Source organism: Vanessa tameamea, chromosome 4, assembly GCF_037043105.1.
Source record: "Vanessa tameamea isolate UH-Manoa-2023 chromosome 4, ilVanTame1 primary haplotype, whole genome shotgun sequence".
Classification (NCBI taxonomy): Eukaryota; Metazoa; Arthropoda; class Insecta; order Lepidoptera; family Nymphalidae; genus Vanessa; species Vanessa tameamea.
Window position 1 is genome coordinate 2383270 of NC_087312.1, and position 13638 is coordinate 2396907.

General features: G+C 32.4%; 1 protein-coding gene across 6 annotated transcripts in view; it reads right to left on the reverse strand.

Annotated features, from left to right (window-relative positions):
* The window catches only part of LOC113395415 (pseudouridylate synthase RPUSD2-like), a 405111-nt gene that overhangs the window by 130538 nt on the left and 260935 nt on the right, over positions 1–13638 (reverse strand). The window contains exon 1 of one of the 6 annotated variants that reach the window (XM_026633015.2): positions 10724–10989. The exons of 4 other annotated variants lie outside the window; for them this stretch is intronic. The gene's annotated coding sequence lies outside the window, so the exon portion shown is untranslated. Of the gene's footprint in view, positions 1–10723; positions 10990–13638 lie in introns of those variants that run through there. One more of the 6 variants, XM_064220615.1, reaches the window with a different exon arrangement.

Below are 13638 nucleotides of genomic sequence, written 5' to 3' on the forward strand. Positions count from 1 at the left end.
TAGCAGCCTCTGAGCTTCCCACTGCTGGGCTAAGGCCTCCTCTCCCTTTGAGGAGAGGGTTTGGAGCATATTCCACCACGGTGCTTCAATGCGGGTTGGTGGAATACACGTGGCAAAATTGCGTTGATATTAGACACATGCAGGTTTCCTCGCGATGTTTTCCTTCACCGCCGAGCACGAGATGAATTATGAACACAAATTAAGCACATGAAAATTCAGTGGTGCCTGCCTGGGTTTGAACCCGAAATCATCGGTTAAGATGTACGCGTTCTAACCACTGGGCCATCTCGGCTCCTTGAGGAGAACGTCTGGAGCATATTCCACCACGCTGCTCCAATGCGAGTCGATGAAAAAAAAAAGCCAGTTTGAGCAATGGCGAGTGTCACCCATAGAAATTGGCTGTGTATGAAATCCCCAACGAGCCACTAAGCATGTGAACTAAAAAGGTAAGTTCCCTGATACCAAGTATAGTTTTTTGGTCTGTACGTTGTAAAATAATTCGATTATTTAGTTCGAATGCATTCTATCTTGGAGTGTACGAGAAGGTATATATCACACTTCCTCTACCCAAGTTCGAAGCGAGGACGTGCCTATTTTTACGATGTCATTCGTATATTCTCATTACGTTTATTATTTTATTGTTCTCATTGGTCGAGCTGCTGTGTTTTATTTTGCTTGCAGTCTTTTAATGTCAGTTAACTTATTTAAATATTTTAAGTGTTCATTACAAGAAATCCGATATCAAATTAACATATACCAATACGGACGTCGATTCGAGATCTTTGTCGTTTGTAAATACATTATGTACGTTAATTTAAATAACGTTCTCGATCATTTTAAACAAATCTAATAATTTAAAGGCATAGTATATTCTATATTTAAATATTACATTACATTAGCAGCCTGTAAATTTCCCACTGCCGGGCTAAGGCCTCCTCTGCCTTTGAGGAGAGGGTTTGGAGGATATTCCACCACACTGCTCCAATGCAGGTTGGTGGAATACACATGTGGCAGCATTTCGTTGAAATTAGTCACATGCAGGTTTCATCACGATGTATTCCTTCACCGCCGAGCACGAGATGAATTATAAACACAAATTAAGCACATGAAAATTCAGTGGTGCTTGCCTGGGTTTGAATCCGAAATCATCGGTTAAGGTGCACGCTTTCTAACCACTGGGCCATCTCGGCTATAGCTATATAAACATAGTTTATAAAAACATCATAAATTTAAAATCGTGAGGCGAACGATAAACAGTTCATCAAGAGGAAAAAAAAAACAATGTTTCAAGATATTCATGAAGAGGAAACAAAATAGTCTGTAGTCAAAATATCGGAACAATGGATGAGATTTATGATTGCATAATATTCAATGTAAGTTCAGACGAGACCTTCGCAAACATCGCTGATGCTAAAAACCGATATACACAACGCCGTATTTACACAAACGTATATGAGGAAGCTTAAAAGTAACCGCTACACTGAGATGTTTACTTCGTGCAAACCCGTCTGGGTATCTTAGTATGGTGATCTAGTTTTAAGGGCGAGTGGACCAGTGTGACTACACTGGGATATGATATTGACATGACACTGGCGATGTAAGGAAGGGTTAATATTTCTTTCAACGCCAATCTCCATGGGCATTGGTAAACTATTCATTTTATAAAAAAACACACACACACACACGCACACTAAGGCAAAATAACACAACCATACATTATAATATACAAGTACACATATGTAGAAATAAATAAGTTAAATTAAATTTAGTTTGTACTGAAATAATTATTAGCAATTTCAGTATTATACAACTGTTTGCAACTGTTCAGCAAGTCACCAACTCTACAATATAGTATCAATTTATTTTTCACAACTAAGGTAATCACAATTGCTTTTGTTACAATTTCGTATTGATAACAATGTATCTATCATATAATCTTTTGTTTAAGATAAAGTATTACATTTAATATGTATGTATACTTTCATTTGCATTTAAGTTACACATTCGGACAAGATCCCAAGACTATCTATGACTCAGTTAGGCATCTGATCAAATCCATTTCGATAAGTTAATTTTTAGGGTTCCGTAACCAAAGGGTAAAACGGGACCCTATTAATATGAATTCGCTTCGCTTTCTGTCCGTCTGTCACTAAGCTGTATCTCATGAACTGTAATAGTTACAGTCGAAATTTTCACAGATGATGTATTTCTATTGCCGCTATAATGAAAAATACTTACAACAGAATAAAATAAATATCCCCAAATAACAAAGGTTACTTTTTGCCGTTTTTATAGATAATGGTACGGAACACTTTGTGCGCGAGACCGATTCGCTCTTGGTTCGTTTTTATATTTCTTGTTTTCTTACATTTTTTGCGATCTATTTAAAATTCTCATTAATTAAGCAATAGGTCGATCTTCGTTATTATATAACCTTGTAAAGCTTGTAACGGTTTTTTACAAGTTTGAGTAATTTTAATTTTTTACTTTATTATTAAATGTACATAGGTCAAATGACTTTGCATATATTAATATAAGTAAACTCTATTCGTATAGTCTCTAACACGTTTTTATTTAATCGTTAATATACAAGATTAAATTATACGTAAAACTACCAGATCGGAACGTAAATTCTAACTAAAACTGATAAGTATTGACAAAACTGTTATCCTCTTCAATAAATTCAATTACTTTTATCAATATATAATTAATCGTACATTATTGAAAAACATCGAACATTACTCCAAGCTTTTTATTATCGATATATCTCTGTTAAAATATATTTTAACATTATTTAGAAAATAATAAGTATCCACGGAATAATATCAGTGCCGAAATGGCCCAGTGGTTAGAATGCGTGCAACTTATCCAATGATTTCGGATGCAAACCCAGACAGGAACCGATGAATTTTCATGTGCTTAATTTGTGTTTATAATTCATCGCGTGCTCGGCGGTGAAGGAAAACAATGTGAGGAAACCTGCATGTGTCTAATTTCAACGAAATTCTGCCACATGTGTATTCTACCAACCCGCATTAGAGCAGCGTGGTGGAATATGCTCCAAACCTTCTCCTCAAAGGGAGAGGAGGCCTTAGCCCAGCAATAGGAAATTTACGGGCTGTTAATGTAATGTATGTATGTATGAATAATATCATAGAACCCTTGCCCTAGAAAGGAAATTAATGTTATACTTTTATCATAATAAGCAGATCAGATAAAATAATCAAAACATTTAATTAATTTTATACCGATATTATTTCACGAAAATATTGAAACAACTTCGAGTATTCCGACTTCGTAAATAAATACACCGAAGCGAGTCTTCAACACAAAAATATAAAATAACTAGAATAGTTTTTTTTTATGATAATATTAAAAATAACGTATTTATGTCTGAAGCGTGAACGTAAATAAGTAATACCAAAAAATACAATACTCCTATATCTATGTAGGTATATTCCTATGAATAAAACAAACAAGTCAGCCGTTTAAATTTTCAAAGCTACAAAACTTGACTTGGTTACAGAGCTTTGTGGGAGCCAGTCTGTGCAGGAACCACCACCACCATCTGTCCAAGATTACCGTCAAACAGCAATACATAGTACTGTTGTGTTCCGTTCTGAACTGTGAATGATTAACTACAAGCGCACCTTATTTCCAAAGGACGCTGGCCCATTGGCGATGTAAGGAATGGTTAATATTTTTATTTGGCATTGGTGAACATTTCCCATCAGGGCCCAACTGCTCGTTCGCTCCTTCATACAATAAATAAATTATACATACATTATATGTAAGTATATATTTGGTAGAATTTGTATGTAAGAGTACTACTGAACTGTTTATCAAACATACAAACATTCTATCCTGCTCTTTGCGGTTGTCTCTGCGGTTGGCAGAAAGAGCAGGATAGAATGTCCGCTTTCTGTATAATATGTACATATATTATATTGGAAATTATAGTATCAAATATATTATCAGCTTACAGATGCATATAATATTGAGCGAATATTCGAGAAACGAGTTTTGAAGAATTCTCGTTTTAATTGCCAAGACTTTTAGCGTTACGTAATATTGTATACCGAAATAAATAACATACATTGATATTAGCAGATATAATTAGATTAAAAGTTTAGTTAATCTGTAATTGTGACGTCATCGCTTTGTCTATGTGTGTGTGCGAGTATGAAAGCAATCGATTCGTTGTGCGTGTTGGCAAGCCAACGAAAATAAAACACTTTGGTCCATCAGATATTTTAATTACTTGAAATTTTCTTTAAGAACATTTCGAAAGAATATTCGGTCGGTTTAATTATTTTCTAAGCGTATTTTCGTTCCCTGGGAACCAATTAAACGTTTTTAAATCCTCTCAATTTCTCGGCAAACTCTTGCTACGTAATGGAAACATTAATAGGAAATTGACCCAAAATATATACTAATTAGGGGGAATTTTAAGTTTGATTTAATTATAAAATTTGAATACTCGCATTGCGTTTCAAATGTTTTTCTTTTCTTCTAAATAATAAAATTTGAAAGTGAGCAAAATAACATTTTAAACGGAAGATATTCTTTTTTTGGTATTTAAGGAAATAAAATCACATTGCATACTTACACGTCACATCGTTTTAAAATGAACGGAATGTTTAATTGAGTTGTATATATACATTTTAATATATAACCTTAAAAAATAAAATTGACGGAAAAAAATTGCTGTAAAAACTACGACGTCAGACACTCGCCACTTATAACTATTTTTTGTTTTAGTCAGCTTGAATTAAAAAAAAAAAAACTTGATGGATTAATTAATTATTAGGTACCTATATCAATTATTTAAAATAATAATCAATATAATAAAATCAATAATTTTACATTTGTTTCTTTGATTCAAATTTGAAATCCAAATCAAATTTAAATTGGAACATTAATTCAAGACTTTATTAACGACTGATGTAGAAAGTAGACCTAATAAACTTTACCAACAAGAAACATAAGAATTTATTAAATATGAATTCAAATAACGCTAGAATACAAGTCTGGCGACTATCACACAGTTTATCGATAGTGTAATTGCGACATAAGCAATTTACGTACAGTAAACCAAGCGAGGTGTTAATGAGATGTCTCGAATAAAGGAAACGTCCAGCTGCGTCTACGCTCTAACGTATATGAAAATATTCTCTTGGCAATACGAGTGCGGTCTTTTTAAAAACGTCAGTCATCATACGAAACAAAAGGTGCTAGTGGAAAGAATGTCTTTTTAAAAATAAAATGCGGAAAGTTCGACGTTCGCCAACTATCTGTCGCGGTACGGTGTGGACGTGTGTGAAAATAGACGTTGTTGCTACTCCGTCCGTATGGTAGCGACCATATCGTCCGGTTAGAATCATCAATTGTCTCGATTTATTAGACGAGCCGAGAGCTACGGGAAGAGTAATGCGTTTGCATTGTTTGCATGTACGTATGTTACGGCATAGATGCTAAATGCATGAATTGATTTCGACAAATATGGCTTATACTCGTTATTGTATTATTGCCTATTGGACCTATGGCGTCCGTAATAAATATTATTGAATATATAGGGATGAGATTCGATATATGCTCACATTAATTTCCCCACCGATCTTCATAAAACTTCAAAAAATAAACAAATACAAAACTAATAATGCTTGTGTTTTGGAATAAACCTTTTTTTATAACGATTTATTATTTTCAACGTTGACAGGACCTGTCATTCTCCCTACATATAAGAAATATTAATCATACTTCACATAACTAATGCGCCACCATCTTTTAGACCTAAAATATCCCCTGTGCCTGTGGTTACACTGGCTCACTCACAGGTCAAAGCAAAACACAACAATACTACGTATTACTATTTCACTAAATAGAATACATTATGAGTGGGTGGAACTTACCCAGAAGAGCTCCAACAAAGCCTCATCAATGTAAAATAAAGTTGCTTATATAATAATATCATCAAAGTTGAATACCTGTGCAATGTGCATATAGCACAATTATTAATAATACTAAAATTATTTATTTTATACGTATAATATATTATTAATATTTATATGATATGATAATTAATACATACGTTCTTATACTAATTAGAATTCGAAGAAAAATTTAATCGGATTTTCAATCATAATTATTATACGTAATTCATTCTCAACGTAACAAATGTTCTATTTTCAAAACAATTATAACCCGACTAAGTTTAAACGATCGAAATATGCATTGAGTTTTATATATATATACATATATATATATATATATATATGGGTCATTTTAATTTTACATCATTATAAAACGTGAAAATGTTTTATGTCATGAATTGATTATTCTTAGAATAAATATTAAATTCCAGAAATTACCCGTGACGAACATAATTATTGTATCGTTTTTAAAGTGCTCGGTATATTTTCAAGTAAGTTGTGATTAAACTGTATATAATTTATTATGCAATATCATTAAGAAGAGTATAACTACTGAGATTCTTGTAGATTTTCTTGATGGTAGGCATTAAATTCTTACATGTAATTCAATCCTGTAAAATTAGGTTTTAAAGGCGCATTTAAGTGCCTATTTGAAATAAATTAATGTCGGTATTATTTTTAAGCACACGCATTAAAATAAGTTGGACAATTGAGATTTGATTTAATTTATGATTTACGTTTATCTGTCTGTATTTACAGTTATCTGTGGTTGTACGTCTTGTTTTTATATGCCAAATACAAAGCAAATATGCCACCTGATGGTAAGTGGTCAAAACTGCCAAAAATAATTTTTTTAGACAAAAGAACGTAATATTTTTTTATTAGCTGATCCAGGATTTAAAACGAATGCCTGCGGAATCATTATCTTCATAACGCTATTGCTACGTTGACGCGCGTGTCCGAGTTAATACCTTAAAATTAAATATTTGGTTAAGATTCACGCGTTCAAGCCACTGGACCATCTACTCGTAAAATGATTATTTATTTTAATTTCCAGACAGCACGCTATAAAGGAGCATGTCGCATGTAAAAACTGGACCCGTCTTGGTGGCTTCGATCTCTTCTGGATCAACCGCTCCTTATAAAAACTCTTGCCCTAACAAGTTACAACTAACCTTGTATTGCTTTAACTAGTTCACAGATCAAGTTTGTTTCGATATTTGACGAGCTGCTCTGTGCTGATTTAGTTATGGAAATTGCATTGCAAATTCATTTTTAAGCTTTATTTTTTTATAAATTCACTTTGTTTATTTGGTCTACTGGTTTATAAGGCTGCAAAAATCGATGTTCGAATTTCAAATAGTAGCTTAAGACATTAAAAAATATACTTAGTATAAAAACTTAGGAAGTTACTCTCTGTAACTTCCTGAGTAATAAATTAATTTCACATAAGATAATTTCGAAGACCCATTATAATTATTTTCCCAAATTAATAAATAGACGCCTTGACAGAATATCTATTAGGAGGACATTATTATTAAAATTTTAAATAAACCAAATTAAGCTGTTAGTATGAAAAATAAATTCAGAAGTGTGAAAAATTATCGTATTCTTTATTTATACAAATACTTATTGTACATACACGACCATTAAAGTCTTACTATATGTAACTTAATATGGAAATATGCATAAAAACTTTGAACAAAACACGATTATACAGAACTGTCCAGCTTTTTACTATCGAAAGTAATTACTTCGTCATACTTTTTGCTTTAACGGCGAGTCATATTCTTGTACGGAACGTATTATAGTTACAGTGAAAACTCTTTACCGATTAAAACTAGTTTGTACCGGTTTTAATTATTTATCTTTAGATATAGTCTATTCCAATCTAAGAAGGAATTAAGATAAACAAACCTTAGATATTCCTTTGATTTTAGATCCACTTTAATTTTACTTCCAGAGTTCCCATAACAGTTTCGTCGACATTGAAAACGCCTTTTTTTCGCAATTTCATAATTAACCTCATAGATAAATCATTCAAGCTTTCGCCCAATGATATCACGTCAATTTGATGTCAAATGTTGTTTATTTGGCTTTTGTTCTCTTGTGGTTGGAATAGACATTGCGTTCGGTCAGTTTTGTTACCGTAATTTTGCCATTTGGGACAGCAGTGAAGCTTATTATCTTCGTAAATACATACATATACTGCAAAAATTTAAAGGTGTGCTTGTAAAAGTGGTTATCTTTGGTTTTTTGGAGCGAAGTTCTTTTACGCAGTGAACTGGGAGCAATCGTCACGTAAGGGAAGAGCGTTTCGACCCGTCCAAGCGACCTTTTACTTTTTCTATTGTCTACGATTTTATAAATAATATTCAAACTTATTTTCTGCTATTGTTTTGATTCACACGGGATTTTTAATAACAATTTTGTCAAATGCCCATGCATTTAATTATTCTCGAGCGTTGTTAATTTATCATATGGTGTCTGTTATTTAATACATAATACAATATCGAAAGAGACTTCGTTCTAACGGAGTGTCTCAAGATACATCTCGTTTTTTAATCAACATGATGTGCAAATCAGAAAATGTGTCACCTGAAATGGGAAGTCACCACTGCCCATAGACAGTAACACTAAAATATATTAACCAAATAACCAACCCCTACGTCGTCATAGGCCGCCTTTTCTCTCTTCTTAGTTACTGGCTTCCTCTTATATCAAGTATTGCTGTTTAGCAGTAGAAAATATGGTCTACCTACACATACTGACATGCACAAAGCCCTACCTCCGACTGCAACTATAACATATATAGGTATGTATATATTCACAACAATTACGAGTCTTCATAAATAAAACAGGAAAAACGACGTGTGGACTGTGTACGTGTGAAAAATTAAATAACGTTTGTTTCTTGCTCACTTATAAACATTAATATTTATACATTTTTAATTTCATAAGTACTTTAATAATTTTTAATAAAATTATATTAAAAATCTGTTAAATTGAATAGAGGTGACGGATTATTTATAGTATTTTAATTTGAGTATATTTTGTTATAGTAGCTTAACATCTGATTTAAAACAATGTTGCTTACTGAGAGTCTACTTAAATTAGCTACATTAATAACAATAAGGTTTTTTTTTAAGATTATGTAACTTTTTGGTTTATATCAAATAGCATAACGTAACTTTGTAACATAGTTTTTCTAATAATTCTACAATAAAGTGGGTATTACTATTGAATTTTTATTAAAATCATACCTATATTTTAACTTACATAAATTAACAATTATATATCGCAATACTGTGTAAATATAATTCGAATTGTTAAAATTTATCTTTCGAAATTTAAGTCGCTCATTAAGTCAACACTGACCACCAGCTGATATATAAAAAAAGTATTTGGGTTACGAAAATATTGTATAAATGAATATAAACTATCGATGTACTAGTCATCTCCGAAATTTTGCAAATAAAACAGAACAATAATATTTCGGTTGTAAATAAACGTTTTTGATAAAAAGCGATTGTGTTTTATGCGTATTATTTTGTTGTTGAAAGTTACGCGTGACTACGACAACAAAAAAATCACATGTTCCAGACGGCTGGAATTAATACGTCGAAGTGAATAGTGATGGGAAATAAATAAAAAAGATCGATTTTGAATACTTACAAAATTTAAACATTTAGACGACAATTTTTTAACCATGTACTAAAACCAACAACTTAATTCTATTTTATCGGTAAAACTGATTTAAAATGCAGCTACAAGATTCGACTATATACTAATAATATTATAAAATGCGAAAGTAACTCTGTCTGTTATCTCTTCACGCTTATTCCGCTGAACCGATTTAGATGAAATTTGATACAGAGATAGTTTAATTTTTTCAATCGAGGGGTTAAAATGGGGTCGACGGTTTGTTTGCTATAGGTAAAGGTTATTATAACTTTACAATTATGATTCAGACGACATCGTCTGGCGTAATGTTGCATACAAATTATAAACATCTTTGGAACAGATGCGAACTATGAACGCTCTGATGTTGAGGTCGTCTAGGACTTGGATGATGACAGCGGGATTTAAGAAAAAAATAACAACGCGACAAGAGTTACAGGGGACAGTTATATCAATCAATCTTAATACTTCAAATAAATAAATAATTATAAAACTATTCTACTAATCGATTAAAAGTTCACCATTGAACAATATTAACAGTTGGATATTTGATAGTCCCTGGAGAAACCCGCCACAACGTATACATTTTTTTGTTGTAAATTTGTGAAATATTTCGAGTACTTTTTGTGGAATTAAAATAATTCGAAGATAAGCAGCCCGAGTAGTGTAACTGGTTTCGATTAATTGCTCCTTCTTTTTTTTAATAAATTGTCGTATTACCTGAATTTTGTCGATAAACGTACTCAAGAAAACATTGTATTTTTAATTTGCTATTTCACAACAATTCCTTTATTTGATAACAATTTATTGGTGTCGTTTTATCAATTATATTTAATCCCTTTAAAGATAAATTTAATTTAGAACGAATATAAAAAGAAAACAAAGGAGTTCTTATATTCTATTTAACTCCTCAAAAATACCTTTACAGTAAAAATCGAAATAAAAAATATTTACAGCTCAATATTTATTATTATTGTTATCGCGTTAGTGTAAAGAGTAAAGTTTAATTATGAAGAACTTCATAAATGAAAAATTAATTATAAAAAAATTGTGATCCGAATTGCGTCCTATACACAAAAATACTGTGGAAAAATAAACAAAATACTCACGTTGATACGATAAGTCCTCGGAAAATCCGTGAACCACTGAGCCTTACTGATTCTATACGAATAAAATCACTCAAAGTTTTTAGCAAACACGATCAAAAATGCACATAGACGAATTGTCACACATTAACATAATTTACTATGACAAGGAAACGTTTTGCTAAGTCAGAATATAATAGAATGTATCGTAGCAGCGATAGAACACGTAATTTTTCGCGGGAAATGTGGCAAGAGTCGATGCGTCCCGCCCACGACACAGCCAGAGAGCAACTAAAGACTAAAAAGCGAATTCACCTGCAATGCGTGCGCTGATCGGTTGGAGTTAGAAGGGGACCGCGATACGTATTCAGTTTAGAGCGGGAAAGAGAGGGGCGTATTCACACGTGCTCGGCCCCCCCTAGAGGGTAAAGCCGGTTTCAGGAAGGGGGCGCGTTATTGTAAAGCTGCGAATAAAAGGTGCGTAGAAAATATTGCAATGTATGCGAACGATTTTAATGAACACATTCGATCAATATTGAAATACACAATATCACCAAATCGCAGCCTAAATTACGAGTAATATTCATAAATTCATTTCAATATTGCTTTTTATTGAAAATACATCAAGATTTTTTTTTATTGCATTAAGTTCCCTGAACAATATTTATGGGTTCCCACTCAGCGTTGAAACTTCAATTAGTAATTAATGACGTCATATTTTATCGAAAAATAATGGCTTTGGGTGACTTTAAATAACTTTTTTTTCATCACAATGTCGAAATTGTCGTATGTAATATTTTATTTTATATTTTATGTATGTGTTTTTACCCTTTTTGAGTTTATAAAGAATTTAGTGTAACTTAAAAAATAACGAATCTTAGATAAGCAGTGCGATTCTGTAAGAATTCACATCTCATTAATTAAATGGTGAAACGCCATTTTATGTACGTAATCCTTACAATTATCATTGTCAATGTCGCTTATCATTTTTTGACATTTCACTCTCGTATTTTGCGGTGAGTTTCGAGTTTCTTCTCACAGAATACTTTTACAAATACTGATACGGTATACAAGAGGGGGGGAGGGCATTAGATAATATATTTACAAGTAAAAATAATAATGAACAAAATAAGAATATTTTTAAGATATTATTAATAAAACAAGTAAATTAATTCGTCTTTGACATGTTGACACTTACAAAAAACTCAGTGCAAACAAGTATTGGCCATAAAGGTCAAAGTCTTCTTCGTGAAATCGTATATAAAAACTACGCCCCGCCCGCGACTTCGCACGCGTGTGAAAGAGGGCGGCAGCGAGCGGATATTCACTGTTCAGGTTATGTTTGCAAAAATTCATAACGAAGTTGAGCAGTTTAGACGTGAAAATATACTTAAATAAAAAAAAAAAATCACAATCATAATATTAGTTAGATTAGTTTTTATACGCTTCTGTTCACATCGACATTATCTAGTTACATCGAGTCACAATTATTAAATGGATTATTTATAGCAGACATCATTATCATTATGTATTATTCCATAGTTGATGTCATCCATTACTGGTATTGAAATTAAACAGAAATAAAATATTGTAAATAATATATTATTGATCATCACTTAAGCAGGAATAATGTAAAATGCATTTAGTGTCGTCTGTACATACGTTCGGAATTTTATCATAACATGATTTATAAATTATATATATTTCTTATGACATAGGCAGGTTGACGGGAAAATGGTGCACTGGATGGTGAGTGGTCACTGTCGCCTACAAACATTGGCGCTGTAAGAAACATTAACAATTCCTTACATCGCCAATGCGCCTCCAAACTTGGGAACTAGCATATACTACACACCGATCACAATACTTCTTGAGTTTCGATTCTAAGGGTGATAATCACACGAGAAACATTAACTACTCCTAACATTGCCAATGACCTTGAGAACTACGATGTTATTTCCTTTGTACTTGTTACTCGCTCTCTCATCCTCAAAACCGGAACACAACAATAAGTATTACTGCTTAGCGATAGAAAAGATGAAAAAAACGCCTGGATTTAGGCTCGGGTTCCATCACAGGACACTAATTTTTGTAAAAAAAAAAAACAGCATTGTAAATCTGTTTATTTGAAAAGAGCAACTATGCGAGTTTCTTGCCGTTTCTTCTCGCTGGAGGCTGCTTTCCGAAACGGTGGTAGTTTTTTAATATCGACGATTCAAAAACGTTTCGTTGTGAAGTTTACTTGAATAAAATTGATTTGATTTGCATAGCACTTATCAAGACGGGCTTGGACGAAGCCCTACTATCTAGCGATTAAGAAGAAATCGTCATATTTATAATAATCCATATATGTGAAGATACATTTATCCCCCTCAGCTATCAAGCCCAAACGGCTGCACTCCTATGAAATATATTCTAGAAATAGATCATTCCGTGGAGTAAGGATGATTGTTTTTTGTTTTAATAACATTATAGCAATATTTAAGTTTAATTCACAGCCGGGAAAGCGCTTTACGACTAGTCATTTCAGAAAACCATATCGTGACCAGCATGGCCACTTACGTGAACGCTGACGTCATGTTTTGTAAATAGTCTAATATAAATATACTTATGCACAAGTTAACACACGACCATTAAAAAACTTCACCATAAGCATATATAAATTAATTAATTAACAATTAATACGCGTAGTTTTTAACGTTAAATTAATAATATGCAAATATAACCAGCGGAGTTAATGAAGTGGAACTTTTGTAAGTGTATTTGTTTGTTATCGCGTTTCGGTTAAACGCTCGTACCGATAACGACATTTCATTCGTTAAAATATGTCAACTACGAATTACATCAACGAGGTCGCTTATATAAAATTTTCTTAAAACGATTACTATTGTGACTTAAAATATCAACGTCACGAGAAGCGTTATCATTGTAGCTTCTCA